Genomic DNA, 16,704 nt, shown 5'->3' with positions numbered 1-16,704 from the left:
GCTCCAACTATCAATAGTGTTGAGGTTGAAAACCCCTATATTAATGTAAATATTCATTGTTCTCAGATTTCATTTTTCTTAAACTTGCAATAAATATAAAATCAGAGAAGCACAAACTGAGTTGAATTGTCTTCCTTTTTGGTGAATCATTTAAAAGGCAAAAAATATAGTTGCTGTTTTGCATTTATGAACAACTTGAGGTAAAAAAAAAAATGCATAGTGGCCTGTGCTCTTAAATCAAAGCAGGAGATCCTTAGGGAAAAAGTGACATAAGAATGTTTCTGAGTTTGCAACAGGAAGACTTCAAAATTGTTTTAATATAAAAATGTCATTTCAGGAAAACAAAAGCACCTGGCACAGATTTGCTTTGGGGAGGAAAATTCCTTTGAAAACCCAACTAGTTGTATAATTAAGTGATAATGAATGCAGAGCTGTACTTTGTATTCCATTCCAGCACATTGGAGTTGAATCTAGGCTTGAAAAGCTAAATCCCTCAGTGCTCTGGCCTCTCATCAGTGAAGTGCAAATCAAGGCCTTTAACTGCCATAGAAGGGGTTGTTCCAAAAAAATGAACTACAAATATTATGTTTTCAAACTGTCTACTTTCAAATATATGCTGAGTTGTATGTGCAAAACTGCATTAAATAAAAAGAAATGTTTCACTGCAACATGAAAGCAAGCTATCATATGTAATATTTTACATGATGGTTTATAATAATAGAATAATAATCTATTTTTTAAAAGAAAGAAGGGCTGTTAATGTCCGTTTTATAAGGCAAATAGGATTTTTAATCACTGGTGATTTCACTTAGAGAAAAACTAAATAATATATTTGTACTCTAGCTAATGTCATGTGTAAGAAAGATGAATGAGAGTAGATGCACGTGCTGGACTGAGGTTTTTGCTTGGTTAGAGAGATACAGTGTAGTATAGATAGTACTTGGAAGTTTGGTTTAACAAAAATTCGATATACTTCTTTAAAATTACTGCAACAAAATCATGATGGGGATCTGTAAATATGAGAAATTAATAACTTGATGTGCTATTTAATATTTATCATCATAACTAAAGGACATAATATAATCAGCCTGTGGCTAGTCAATCATTCAAAGAAGCCACTATCACTTGTCGTTTTTATCTTAATTTAAAATGAACAAACAGAAAGAGATAATTTTCATTTTGTTTCTATAAAAATTAGTATTTTCCCAAAAGGAGATTAAAACAAAGATTCCATATACAAATAACTTAGGAGTAAACCTGATGGAAAGCAACATAGACCATACGATACATATTCAAGTTCAAATAGCATTTTATAAACATTGTATTAGTCTGTTCTCACACTGCTATAAAGAAATACCCAAGACCTGGTAATTTATAAAGAAAAGAGGTTTAATTGACTCACAGTTCCACATGGCTGGAGAGGCCTCTGGAAACTTAACAATCATGGCTGAAGCGGAAGCAGGCATGTCTTACATGGTAGCAGAAGAGAGAAAAGCAGGGGAAACTACCACTTATAAAACCATCAGATTTCATGAGAGCTCACTCACTATCATGAGAACAGCACAGGGGAAACAGCCCCCATGACCCAATCACTTTCCACCAGGTCACTCCCTTAACACATGTGGATTACAATTTGAGATGAGATTTGGGTGGGGACACAGAGCCAAACTATATCAAACATGCTTAAATGTCTGAAGAAAAAAAAGGACTTTATAATAGGAAGGTAAACAAATGATAAAAGCAATAAGAAAACATAGTTATTGGTATCATACAAACAGTCTTCTACCTGATATAATAGAGAGCACGGGTTCTTGCATAGTTTTGAACATAGGAACAGACCGTAGTGCAACAAAATCCTGGAAGGAAACCACCTGCCTCAGAGCTATTACAGGGACTACCGAGAAAGACCAGGACATGAATCAAACAAGGCTGCTCAAACTAGGCTGTGCATTAAAACTATTCTCTGCACTGTGGTAACATGTCAACATAAGGAATAACTTTGGCAAAAAATCAAGTTTGTGACATGGTAAGACAGACCAATGGGATGGAGCAGCTGGATAGGATAAAACACAGGGAAAGAGGTGTTTTTTGTGTATTGGTTTTTGGTTTTTGGTTTTTTTGTAAACACATATACATCCAAGCCTGTATACTTGAGCACTTACAGGGTAAGGCAGACAATTTGCCTTTTCTGCTGACTCTAGTCAAATGAGTCTAGGAATTAATCAGAATTACATATCCACATTGTCCCTTCCGTCTGTGAGTCAACATCCCTGCAGAAACTGCACCATGAATTGAGAAGCATGCAGTCTGCAGTCTGAATGACTTACTCATGAGATTTGGGTAGAATAAATAGTAAAGGCCTTTGAGATGCCTTTGCTGATGCCAAACATGAAATGTCACTCCACCTGAAGTTCAAAGAGTGGCAGGAACCACCTGATGGATGAGCCACAAATTAAATTAGACCTTTTTAGGTGAGTGGTTGGAGAGTTAGATGAACCAACACTTCTCTTCTGATTTTTTTTTTTATTAAAAGACACCACAGTGGTACAAGAGAGGGTGGCCTTTGGGAAGTGTATTGCCTTGAGCTATGCTTTGAATTATTTTTTTTTAAATGAGAATGTCTTTTTTTCTCAAACTGGATTGTATGTTTCTTATGTTTCTCTGTTATCAACCTCCCATCTCCAGCATTTAGCTTTTATTGATGGCTTTTAGCAAGGCCCTGCTCAGAGAAAAGAATAAAACTATAAAGAGTCACAGAGGACATTTTTAAGACTTGAAAGAAAACCCACAGAAAATAAAAAATTTTTCTAAAGGAGTGCGTAAATTACTGGCATGTTTATGGATTATAACTCCATTTTTGGTTGTTTTTAACATCGTGAATCAGAAAGTGAAAAAAAATGAGCAATATTCAAAAATCAGTAGGAATATCTTAATGCCACTGAAGGCCCAGCAGAAATTAAAACTCGTTTATCAGAATATAAGAGTTAGAGAAATTGTAAATCATGAGAAGATACACAGATGTTACTTTGAACTTCAAGCCATCAGTTGGCTCACAGGCCTGCCGCAGTCTACTGATGTATGGTCAGAGTTCTTGATTGCAAATAACAGAATATATTTTGGCTAGTTTTTTTTGTTTGTTTGTTTTTGTTTTTTGTTTTTTTTTTCTTGAGATGGAGTCTCGCTCTGTCGCCCGGGCTGGAGTGCAGTGGCGCAATCTCGGCTCACTGCAAGCTCCGCCTCACGGGTTCACGCCATTCTCCTGCCTCAGCCTCTCTGAGTAGCTGGGACTACAGGCGCCCGCCACCACGCCCGGCTAATTTTTTTGTATTTTTTAGTAGAGACGAGGTTTCACCACGGTCTCGATCTCCTGACATCGTGATCCGCCCGCCTCGGCCTCCCAAAGTGCTGGGATTACAAGCGTGAGCCACCGCACCCGGCCTATTTTGGCTAGTTTAAGCAGAATAGGAATGTATTAAAAGAAGCCAGGTAGCTCATGGAATCTGAGGGCCAAGGAGCCAGAACCTGAAGCCATTTAGCCAGGAAACCAAGCCATCCCATTGGATTCTCTAGTGAAATGTCACCACCACGACCATTCAGCATCAACCCTCTTTGGGACTAGACACCAGAAACTCTTCTGCCAATGCCCCAGATGAAGCGGACACCATTGCCCCCACCATGCCCAGAAGACTGACTCTCATTTAGGTAGGGCCAGCTCCCACATGTAATGACATTTTTATCCTCTGAATCAAGTCTTATATGGGTGGTCCCAACTGGCAGAACCTAAGCCACACACCTGCATCCCAGGTGCAAGGGAGTCCAGAGATGTGTTTTTGCCCTCAACCTTGAAAAGGACATATAAAGTTAGAAACTTTCACATTGTACAGAGAAATGTTCAAACATAGCAGGCAGCCACAAATGACAAAAACCCTCTATGAATTCCAATCTACCTTTTTTCATCCATATTTCTTCTATCCAAACCTTCCCTTCCAGGCATCCTGATCTCTTTATTATTCCTTTTACATCCTACTTCCCATCTTTACAATATGAGGTTTATTTAAATAATGTACTCAAGATCACACAACTACTAAGAAATAAAAATCTGGATCTGAATCTAAATCCCTTCTGAAATCCAGACTCCGCATTTAGTTGATATGGTTAGGCTTTGTGTTCCAGCCAAATCTCACCTTGAATTGTAATCCCCGTAATCCCCACAAGTCAAGGGAGACACCAGGTGGAGGTGATTGAATCATGGAGGTGTTTTCCCTCATGCTGTTCTCATGATAGTGAGTGAGTTCTTATGAGATTTGATGGTTTCATAAGGGGTTCTTACCCTTTTGCTTGGCACTTCTCCTTTCTGCCACCTTGTAAAGAAGGTGCCTTACTTTCTCTTCATCTTCTGCCATGATTGTAAGTTTCCTGAGGCCTTGCCAGCCATGCTGAACTGTGAATCAATTAAACCATTTACCTTTATAAATCACCCAATCTCGAGCAGTTCTTTATAACAGTATGAAAATAGAAGAATACATTAGTCATGTGTTGAGAGCTGATTTAAAGTCTACACTTCATATTATGTTACAAAGCACCAAGTTCACTTTACTAGATACTTAGTACCATGTACTAAGCAGACAGTAATTTAATTCATCTCAACAGATATGTTTTTACTGCCTGGAATGGAATCTTGGTTCAGCACCTAGAAATTATGTAATATTGGACAAATTACTTAACTCTATAGGCCTATTTCCTCATCCACAGAATAGAATGGTGTACTTCTCATCTAGTTAATGTGATGACATTTTTGGAAAGGGGGCACAAACCTGGACTACAATAAGCAAACAATAAATATCAGGCCTATACATAAAAAAACATAAGAACATGGCCTTGTGCTTTAATGGAGAAAGAGGCTGCCTATCCATGTCATTTTCATGGTCCTAGGAAGCCCCTCACCCCTCCATCTACCTCTCCAACCCACTTCCAGACACAAATTCCTCCCAGCCACCCACCCACATACATCTCCCCACAGATGACTGGAGTCAGGAAATGCCAGAATCCAGCCATGAGGAATGAGGCTGAAAAGGTCATGGATCTGAATAACCCATGTTGAGATGGAAGTGGTGGTTGTGAGGTCTCATCCTGAGAGCAATTTTACAGAAAGAGGAGGGAAGAAGACAAAGGATATTGGACTCTGGTGATGGAAGGAGATGGGCACCACAGGCGGATGTCTGGATGCAAACAGGGATGAGGCAAATGCTGGAGTGGCCACAGGCATTCCTCAAAGTGACAAAGAAGTCCCACTTGACTAGCGTGGAGGGTGAGCAGTGAATATGAATGATCCACAAGACTCAGAATAGGTGGTCATAGAAGAGGGAAAGCCATGATGTGTGGTGTGCCTGTATCCCCTTATAAGGGAACAAACTACCCACAACTCCTGGGCACATGTAGTCCCACGTGAGGAGATTAGGAGAGAGGGGTGACGGGGCAATTTCACTCTATTGGGACCCCAGGGGCAGAGTGTTGAGATCATCAGCCTGGCCTGTGAAATACCTCCTGTGTGATCCCTCTGTTTACCTAAATGTAACCTTATAATATACACTCCTCCCAGCATATCTATTTTTTATTATTTAAAAAAATAAAAGTCAAGTGCAGTGGCTCATGCCTGTAATCCCAGAACTTTGAGAGTCCCAAGTTGGAGGATGGCTTGAGGCCAGAAGTTTGAGACCAGCCTGGGCAACATAATAAGACCTCTTCCCCTAACAACAACAACAAAATCTTTTTAAAATTAGTCGTTGGGGATTGAGGAAGGAGTATAACTTAAGGCCAGGAATTCACAACTGCAGTGAGCTATGATTACATCACTGCACTCCAGCCCAGGCGACAGTCAGACTCTGTCTCAAAAACATAAAGAAAAATAAAATAAAACTAACAAAAACTTAACTGAAATAATGGCCTGAGCCAGAAGCTACTAAGGAAAAAAATGGAACTGTGAAGACTTCATGGGCATGCCCAGTCCAGACACTCATCTGTCTCTCTCTTTTGTGAATGTCCTGCCTCCCTGTTACTACATGAGGGACTCCTATTCATACTTCAAGACCCAAATTAATTATTTATTGCCTTCATTGTGAAGCCTTCCCCCAAAACTCCAGAAGGAATTAGTCACTCCCTTCCAAGTTGTGAGAGGCTTTTATGCTGACATCTACTATAGTGCTTGTCTCCTTCCTAGACAGTAAACACCTTTATTTTGCCATGTCGTCATGCTCTATGTACTATAGGTTGTAGGATATGGCATGCTCTGTGCTGCATTAAACTTTTCAGCTCCAGCAGCTAACGCAACGTATGGCACTGTGGAAATAATTAATTCAGGGACCATTAGTCTGAGATGGCTCCAGCACCTTGAGTTCCAACTAAAACTGAACTCAGAGTGGAATAGTCATAGCCTAGGAAAACAAAACAAACTTAACCAATCATTGCGTCACTATTTACAAGAGCAAAGACATGGAATCAATCCAAATGGCCATGAATTATAGACTGGATTAAGAGGTGCCATGGAATACTATGCAGCCATTTAAAAAAGCGAGATCATGTCCTTTGCAGGAACATGGATGGAGCTTGAAGCCATTATCCTCAGCAAACTACCACAGGAACAGAAAACCAAACACCACATGTTCTCACTTATAAGTGGGAGCTGAACAAGGAGAATACATGGGCATAGGGAGGTGAACAACACACACTAGGGCTTGTTGGGGCGAGTGGTGGGAGGGAGAGCATCAGAATAAATAGCTAATGCATGTGGGGCTTAATACCTAGGTGACGGGTTGATAGGTGCAGCAAACCACCAAGGCTCACGTTTACCTATGTAACAAACCTGCACGTCCTGCACAAGTATCTTAGAACTTAAAATTTAATTTAATTTTTAAAAAAGAGAAACCACCCACTAACATCTAACTAGGGACTTTCTACTTTAGTCAATGAAATATCGTCTTTGTCTTGCTTCCACTAACACCCCATAAAAGTTTTCCCCTCTCCCCCTCAGTGGAGCCCCGACCAGTTGCAGTTTGGTGCTGCCTGATTTATGAATTGCTGTCTGCTAAAATAAACTCTAAAATTTAAATGTGCCTAAGTCGATATATTAACAGCACAGAGTTGTGCTCAAAAGACATTAATGGATAACCAGACCTGATCCTTAATTCTGTCTCCCCTCAGTTGTGCTTTGTCTCCTGGTTGACACCTTTTGTGCACCTCCTGTTTCCTTGGCTGGTGATATGGTTTGGCTGTGTCCCCACCCAAATCTCACCTTGAATTGCAATAATCCCCACATGTCAAGGGCAGGGTCAGGTGGAGACAATTGAATCATGGGGGCTGTTTCCCCCATACTTTTCTCATGGTAGTGAATAAGTCTCACGAGATCCAATGGCTATATAAAGGGTTTCCCCTTTCGCTTGGCTCTCATTCTCTCTTGCCTGCCACCAGGTAAGGCATCGGTTGTTCTTCCTTTATCTTCCACCATGATTGTGAGGCCTCCCCAGCCATGTGGAACTGTGAGTCCATCAAAGCTCTTTCCTTTACAAATTACCCAGTCTTGGGTATGTCTTTATTAGCAACATGTGAATGGACTAATACAGCTGGGCTTTTTGTCCCAGCCCTCCCTGTAACACCAGCTATGCCCGGAGCCATTTGGCAACTTTGCACCTCAACAGCATCCACATCTCTCATGGCTCTCCAGCACAGCCCCAGCCAGTCACCCAGACACACGTGCAAACCTGGAAGGAAAAGGGAGATAACATTCCATAGGGCACTCCTCGACCATTGGGATATGGGAGCTGATTTTTAGAATGCCCCCCTCTTTCATGTCTCAGGAGACTATTTCGAGGTATATTCTGCACAGCTCTTCAGAGAGTCCCCAACAGGATTGTGTTCCTATTGCCTTCAACAGTAACCAGCTAATAACACACCCTTGGATGGGCTTTCACTCCCTGCACCTTGAAATTACTTCCCAAAATATATTGCCTGCAAACAAGTCCTCATCTCAGACTCTACTTAGATGCAAGTCCACAATGGTTTTGATGGCAGAAGAAATTACACAGGGGAACCAAACTTCCACAGTCAGAGGCTACTCTGCTAGACTCAACAGGTCAGCCTGGAAACAAGTCCCATTGTTACAGGATTATGGAAGGAGACAGTGTCTAGCATGCTCTGTGGCTAGTAAGCACAAACCTAGAAGTCCCAAGGAGGGAAAAACAATCCCAAGATTGAATGATGTCAGTCTGAAGGGCCATCTCTGTGCAGCAAGGCCATCTGCTACATCTAACTTAGCTTAATATCAATAGCTAAGATAAATGAGCCCTCTCTTTTAAAGATGCTCATCTACAGTTAGAATTTAATCCTTTTGGACTAGTAGGTCCCAGTCACTTGGGGGTCTATGGAGCTATTGTGGGAGCTCAAAATAATTTATATAAACACTGTACCTTGTCTGGAGAGGGAATAAATGTCTCATCATTTCTTTAGACAGCCTATGTGTATACATGCTGTTTCAATTCATCAAATAAAAACTCATTCTAAAAATGTTACTGATTTTTTATAGCTTTTGGCCATTATATATCTTCTCTATCAATAATAGTATCCTCGTTTAAAGGGTATCTGCAAATTACATTAACATTAGAAAGGTATCCTCATATTCCAAAAGTTTTATAACACCTGTTTTAAGTGATATTAAAATAAAACAATGCTGTAGTTGCTTAATGATAGATTCTAAACGTCAAGTGTCTATATATATATAGTGTTTATATATAGTGTCTGTATATAGACACTACATATATATGAGTGTCTATATATAGATGTGTGTATATATACGTATATATACTCTATATATGTATATATATGTAGTGTCTATATATAGACACTCGGTGTTTAGAAGCTATCATTAAGCAATTACAGCATTGTTTTATTTTCATATCACTTAAAACAGGTGTTGTAGAACTTTTGGAATATGAGAATCACTTTCATATATATATATATATCTTAAACCTTTCAACAACCCCATAAAAGAGGTATTATTAGTTCCCCTTTAAAAGTAAGAAAACAGATTCAGAATGTGTAGGGAACTTGCCCAAGACCATAGAGATAAGTGTTGGAGCTAAGATCAGGATGGAGGCCTGTGATCCCTTCCTGTCACCATCATTCACTCACTGAATAGGCATGTTGGTGACGTGTAGGGACATGCCAAGTGCTGTGCACTTTGGGTAAAGCATAGTCATTATCCAACCCTTGCTCCTGGAAAAATTTTCCTTCTGCCAGTTTAATTCAATTCTTCTTCTTGCTCAGCTTAAGTGGGTTTAACGTGTAACAGAATCTGACCTTCTTTAGCTTTTTTTCACAGCCCCTAAGACGCGTTCTGCCTATCCTTTTGCAAGGATTTCTCACTGTTTTATCACCTGTTTGTTCTCTGGCCTCTAGTTCACCTACAAAGAAAGATTAAAGGGGAGACAAGCTCAGTTATTTGAGTCTTTCCAGCTGCCCCAATTTCATCCTTCTGCCAGGGAAGAGAGCTTGATCCTATAAGGAGGAATCAAAGAGTTGGCAAGAACAGATTCCCATCGTTTCCAGCCACGCTGCCTTGAGGCACACAGAGGTGGCAAAAAAAAAAAAAAAAAAGTGCCTGGTCAGGTTTTCTGTGTGTGTCCTTTGTGTTCCAAAACCAGAGAGACCTGCTTCCCAAGGCTCCACGTGCCTTCTCCATTAGCACCAAGCACAGCTAAACCCTGGGCAAGTTCTCCCTGTAAAATACCACCAGGGAACAAACCCAGCAACCTTGTCATTTATCAGAACGATGATCAGCCCAGTAATACAGTCAGGCTGGACCAAATCAACTTCAAGTTATTTGAAATATGTAATCCATTAAGTAAATTGATCTGTCACAATGCCCTGGGCCATTCATTCCCTGGCAAGGTAGCCCATGATGAATAGCTGCTAAGGGGCAGAACGTAGGTAGTTTTCTGAGGTCCATCAACAGATAGACTGCACATAAGTGCCAAGACAGTTACAGGACACCTCCAGGAAGCACTTTCAGGCATGCTTGTGATATCACAGTGACAAGAGAAGTTCAGCATCACAGGACCTGCAGCTGGTTTTGATCAGAGTTATCTTCTGACTCCAAGCAATGTTGTCACAAAACATGGCTGGCCCAGCTAAATTGGAAGTTGTTCTTTTTAGGTTTGTTTTTTTTTTGGGGGGGGGGCAGGTCTGGGGAGACATTTTTGTTTGTTTTGTTTTGTTTGAGACAGGATCTTGCTCTGTCACCCAGGCTGCAGTGCAGTGGCGCAATCTCGGCTCACTGCAGCCTCAACCTCCTGGGCTCATGTGATCACCCTGCCTCAGCCTTCCAAGTAACTGGGACTACAGGCATGTGCCACCAGACCCAGCTAATTTTCTTTTATTTTTTATAGAGATTGGGCAGGGGGAGGTCTCACTATGTTGCCCAGGCTGGTCTTGAACTCCTGGACTCAAGTGATCCTCTTGCCTCTGCTTCCCAAAGTAGTAGGATTACAGACATGGCCACCACACCTGAAATTCTTGAGTCTTAAAGAAGCTGAGTGACAAATGCCTGTGACCCCGCAATTTAGCTCCTTTAGGAATCCATCGCAATGAATGCAAAGATTTGGCTACAGGTTGTTTCATAGAGTGTTATTTGTGGATGATGTGATGTTGATGATGGTGATGATGGATCAAGCTTGGCACTGATCCAAGCACTTCATGTATATTAACCCGAGTTATCATCATAGCAACCCCCTGAGGTAAAATATTATTATTAACAGTATTATTATAATTAATTGTAGTAACCCCATTAGCAAAATATTATAATTATCAATATTATTATAATTAAAGTATTATTATTACAACTTTACAAATGAGAAAACTGACACCTACAGCAGTCAAATAATTTTGTCAATATGATGCATCCAGTAAAAACAATCTGCCAGGCCAGGCACGGTGGCTCACGCCTGTAATCCCAGCACTTTGAGAGGCCAAGACAGGTGAATCACGAGGTCAGGAATTCGAGACCAGCCTGGCCAACAAGGTGAAACCCCATCTCTACTAAAAATACAAAAATTAGCTGGGCATGGTGGCGGGCACCTGTAATCCCAGCTACTTGGAGGCTGAGGCAGGAGAATTGCTTGAAACCGGAAGGCGGAGGTTGCAGTGAGCCAAGATTTCACCACTGCACTCCAGCCTGGGAAAAAGGGTGAAGTTCTCTCTCAAAAAAACAAAACAAAACAAAATCTGCCTTCAGACGCTGCTCTCTTAAGCATCTCTGCTAGTTGCAAGAAACCAATCACCCAGGTGTGTTTTATCTTTCAACCGTTCAGAGCTTTCCATTTTATTCCATTTAATCCTCAAGAAAGAATGATAGGGAATCCATAATAATATTTTTGTAATAAAATTACCACATTAACTTTGAGAAGAAATAATAAGATTACTTCAGGCAAATAAAGCATTATTTGCTTTTTCTAAGCATATTTAAGCTACTCCGGTTGTCAGAAACCAGAACTCAATTCTTAAAATCAATATGCACTATGGAAAGCCATGTGATTTGGCAAAGTTTCTATCATTGCATGAGTTGTCTGGTTTTAGTTGATAGAGTGAAAAGAACAAAATGTAAACTAATGTAACTCAAAGCTTTGGGGTAAGTTTGAGCATATGTGTCATTATTTTATTGTATCCCCAGGAGAGCACTAGGAGGTGTATATGATTAGTCCCATTTGCAGAGATAAGAAAGAAAGGCTTAGAAAGGTTAAGTAATATTCCCAATACTATGGACTGAATTGTATTTCCCCAAAATTCATATGTTCAAGCCCTAACCCCCAATGTGACTATGTTTGGAGCAAGGAAATCATTAAGCACCAGAAAGCTCAATCCTGACATGCTCCCTCTCCACGTGCACAGAAAAAGCCCATGTGAAGACACGGGGAAAAGAAAGCTGTTAACAAGGCAAGAAAAAGAGCCCTCAGCAAGAACTGAATCAGGTGGCATTTCAATCTGGGACTGCTAGCCTCCACAGCTTTGAGAAAATAAATTTCTATTGTTGAAGCTTCCCAATGTACAGTATTTTGTTATGGCAGCCTGAGCAGACTGGTACACTCAAGATCACACAGCTACCGAACAGTAGAACAGAACCCAAACTCATGCTTTCTTCATTGCAACAGGCTGTCTGTATTTGGCATTAGTGGTTCCCATTCAACAGCAGCTACTTTTCTTCTTTCTTACTTAGAGAACCCAACTGACTTCTGGCAGCTTATAGGCTTGTCCTCTTCTTCTTGTCAGGGATTGGTTAACTTCGGTATACGTTGTAATTTGGGCAATGAAATGGGAGGCAAGTCTGCTGAAAGGCTTCTGAGAAAGATTTCCTTATCAAAAAAATTTCAGAAAGAAATGGTTTCTTTTCTGCCTCTGGACATGAACATGTCTGCGCTTGAGAGCTGGATCTGTGGCAGCCATCTTGTAAGCACGAGGGGGTTACTCTGAGGGAAAAATGCTAAAGACTACAGAATGACAAGATGGAAGGAATCTTGTCATTTGTCCCCTCCAAATCTCATGTTGAAATTTGATCCCTAATGTTGGAGGTGGGGCCTAATGGGAGGAGTTTGGGTCACGGAGACAGACCCCTCATGAATAGATTAGTGCCCACTAGGTGCTTGTCAACATTATAGAGCTTCTACAGAAACCAACTTGGAGTTTCCCTCATTCTGACATATTGTTGATGAGCTAATACATCCTCTTATTGTTCACGCTCTCATGAGTAGGGTTTTCTCTTCCTTTCTGGTACTTCCTGTTCCTTCCTTCCTGATACAATCAGTATTTCAAGCCTACAAACACATAGCTATGCAGCTGTCTCTGAAGGGACCATAAATTCCCAGTTAGGCTTGCAGCCTCTCCTCCACATCTCTCAGGGGGCCAGAACCTGAACCACCCATGGCTAGGATTTCACCCCTCATCAAGAGAGACCACATGCCTTCACAATGTTAGAATTTGTTTATGCTGATATGAAATCCAGTGTTTGTTATCAACTGCTCCTACTTCTACACACTAAGCAAATATCATCTCATCTCTGTTCTTTAACTTTTAAATTTATACAGTGAAGGCATGTCTGGACTGAGCTCTGGGTTTAGACAATGGGATAAGTAAAACAGGGTCCTTGCCCCATTAATTACTCATAATTTTCACAACAGGCATTCAGATTTTGAAGGCAGCTATCATATTTTCTATCCCCAAATTGTCAACTCCCAGAAAATATAGACTTTAGTTATACTTCTTTTGCAATACTGGCTTATTATAGGCACATAACAGATTTCATGGGATGAATGAATCAATGAATGAATGGTAAAAGAAATGGAACATTTAACAAATGCCAAACATAGAGATAGATATGGATATAGATATAGATATATAGATATAGATATATAGATATAGATATATAGATATAGATATCTTTCTGCTCACGAAAGAAGCCAGGAAGAGAAGATGAAGACACAGATACAAGAAAAAAATGGAGAAAGCAACAGACAAATTTCAATTAGGTCCAACTAGTGTCATATAGCTTACAAGTAGTATTTGAGCCGTGAATTAGCATGAAAGAGACTATAGTCAAGGGAAAATTCATTTGCCTGATGCTATAGTTTGGATGTTTGTCCCCTCTAAGTCTCATGTTGAAACTTGATCCCTAATGTTGGAGGTGGGGCCTATTGGGAGGATTTTGGGTCATGGAGGGGGACCCCTCATGAATAGATTAGTGCCCACTCACTCGGTGTGTGGTGACGGAGTTCTAGCTCTGTTAGTTCTCCAGAGAGTTGGCTGTTAAAAAGAGTCAGGCAGCAACCCCTCCTCTCTCTTGCCTCCTCCCTCACCCTGTGCTCTCTCTGCATGCCAGCTCCCCTTCGCCTTCTGCCATGAATAGAAGCCACCTGAGGCCCTCACCAGATGCCCAATCTAGAACTTTTCCAGACATCAAAATCACGAGCCAAATAAATTTGAATTTTTTTCCTTATAAAAATTACCCAGTTTCCAGTATTCCTTTATAGCAACACCAAACGAAGACATCCACTTTGTGCCAAATACTACACTGGATGCTTTCACAGAGATTCTTCTGCCTAATCCTCTAATAACTGTTTGGGACAAGTATTGTCCATGTTTTAGACAATGAGGAAACCAAGGCTCAGAGAATTTCAGAAACATGTTCAAAATCACACAGGCAGTGAGTGGTAGCGCAGAGATTCAAACTTTTTGGTCCCTGAACCCATGTTGTTTCTACCATTCAGTGTTTCCAAAGTAGTATAAGAGTGTGCACCAAAGAAAAACCAACAACAACAACAAAAACACCATTGTAAACTATACCATGAAAACCAATAAATGCCCATCCTCCAGGTGCCTGAGCATGACTTAAAAATAGGGGTGAATCCTATCCACGTATCGGCATCTGGTGTCAAATCATCACAATGAATAGTAGCACAAGATCTCAACCTTTGTGTTCACTTATTTTACTCCTCTCTTTACCACTATTAATAGCCACGAATAGTAAATTCTAAGGGATCCCATAGGATTGCTTTTAAATAAGCAAGGATATAACTCAAAGGTGGATTTCCTCAGCATGTAATGCCTGAAATGTTAGACTTTGTCTATTCCTGTAAATGCTGTAGCAGCTCTGCATTAGAGCTTCTCACAGCTAACTGCTTTTGTGGTTAATGAACTATTTCAACTGTGCGTCGGCTCCTCCTCCCTTCTCAGTATACCCGTTGCCACATAAACACACCATTCTGAACAATACCACCTTATAAGCAGATGGTGTTGAATTAGCACAATCATCCACAGGTCTGGGCTGGCAGCAGGAGATAGTCAGGGATGGCGGGATTTGAGAATTTGAGCTCTACAGACTGTTCGGGTCTCTCTGGAGTGTGTTACAGGGTATGAGTTCTGCTCTTCAGAAACCTGGCAGCTGTGATAAATGCATTTCCACTGATCATTTCAACCTGCAATTTGCAACATCTGATTCCTTTTATGAGGTTTGGCTATTTCAATGGTGAGACAAAATCAACCCCTCACTTGGGCTTTGAATTTTCATCATTTTTAAATTTCTGTTTCCCTCACCCCCAAAGAGATTTCCAAAATTTCCCTTTTAGCTGCCTTTCCTCCCCCATACTTCATTAGATAGCTTTCCCCCATGACACTTTCAGAATTCTCCCCAGATACCAAAAGAATGGGGCTTAGGAGTGTATTTCTTAATCACCCTGTCTTCATTTTGCTTCAGTCAATACGCTTAAGGCACAAGTTATTAAAATGTGTATTACTGACTTGACTTTAGGCTTTGAAAGTACAAAGAAGTCTTCTCTTTACACAGCTAGTGGAGATTGCTGAAAATAATAAGGCCCAGGATGGGAAAATTTCCATTTCATCCTTTTTTAGAGATTCCTCTGAAAAGAGAAGGTAAGCTGTGCCAGAAAAGAAAAGTTACCAGGAAGTATCTGCAGAGTGTTCCTGGAGGCAGTTCTCCTCTGGAATCCGAACTGTCAGCTGCACATGGAGCCTGGCTGACTTATGAAGAGCGTGATGCGGGATCGTTTGGTATTCTGCAAAGGCGGTGGCGTGTGCTGGGGGCCAAGGCATGCTGGAGACTTTGGGGTCTGCCAGACTTTCACTCTCTCCAGATCGCCCCTGCCTCCCAGCACGAGCTGACCCAGGCTTAGAAAAGGTTAACTAGCACAAACAGCCATCATTTGTGACGAGTGGGAAAGCCCCATGTGTTGCCCCAGCTTCTCATTATGAGGCATGAGGGGTGGGTTTTCTCTGTTGTTCAGACGGTTGGCACAGGGTAAATACCCAGCATGCTTCTGCTTTAGGAACTGGAAGGGCCTGTCTCCCGGCAAGTGTTCAGGGGGGAAAAAACCCACGCCATCGGAAACCCTCCTATTGGTGGGATGGGGGAGGTGAGGGGTGAAGGAGATAGGGAAAGAAGCTGGGTGTAGAATCACTCTTCAGTGTGTGCTGAATAAATTCGTTCACCTAGACCTAATCGGTTCAAATGCTCTATTTTCAGACCCCATCTGCTTACCTCAAGGAAAGTTTGGGGAACAGCTCTGTCCTATTGTGAGCCCATCATTTTGCAAATCTATTCCCGCCAGAGCTCTCATTATAACAGATGTCAGCAGAGGAATCTGAGCTGTCAGGGAACTGCTGACCATGAAAAGGAGGGGCAGAGGCAAGAAGCGATGCAAACAAAACAGTCGCCCCCATGACACACATAAACAGGAATGTTTGTCACAATATTTTCCCACATTGCCCAACAATTCCAGGGGACATATTTCTCAAAGAAAAGGGGGGGAAACATCACTGTAAGACTAATGAGGCAGAATCCATCAAGTTCAACTCCTCTAAATTGAAGGATCTGTAACCTAGTCCTAAAATCGTCTTTCTCCGCAATGAAAATTGATATGTATGTATTCCCCACAAGAGAGTTTCTTGATGACATTAAAAATAATGTGGCAGCTAACTTTTAGGCTGGGCAGCGGTGTAGAGAGTTTAAGCTTCCATTTTTAATCTTTTTTTCTTTTTATAAACCCTGCCACATCCTGAGTTGTGATCAAAAAGGGTCCTAAAATTGTGCAAGTGGTAAGAAAGCACAATTTCTTGCTAGACCTACCCTCCTGTCAGAATGTTAGGATAATC

General features: G+C 41.1%; 1 protein-coding gene across 4 annotated transcripts in view; it reads right to left on the bottom strand.

Moving 5' to 3' along the window:
* The window catches only part of CUNH12orf42 (chromosome unknown C12orf42 homolog), a 222,365-nt gene extending 206,195 nt beyond the window's left edge, over positions 1-16,170 (bottom strand). For 2 of the 4 annotated variants that reach the window (XM_058425344.1, XM_058425341.1), the window contains exons 1-2: positions 15,494-15,705; positions 4,331-4,441 (exon numbers count right to left, since the gene is read on the bottom strand). The gene's annotated coding sequence lies outside the window, so the exon portion shown is untranslated. Of the gene's footprint in view, positions 1-4,330; positions 4,442-15,493; positions 15,706-16,090 lie in introns of those variants that run through there. The other 2 variants (XM_058425342.1, XM_058425340.1) reach the window with 2 other exon arrangements.
* Between the last annotated feature and the right edge of the window lie 534 nt (positions 16,171-16,704).

Source organism: Hylobates moloch, unplaced genomic scaffold (genome assembly GCF_009828535.3).
Source record: "Hylobates moloch isolate HMO894 unplaced genomic scaffold, HMol_V3 SCAFFOLD_12, whole genome shotgun sequence".
Lineage (NCBI taxonomy): Eukaryota > Metazoa > Chordata > Mammalia > Primates > Hylobatidae > Hylobates > Hylobates moloch.
This window is presented reverse-complemented; position numbering and strand designations above follow the sequence as displayed.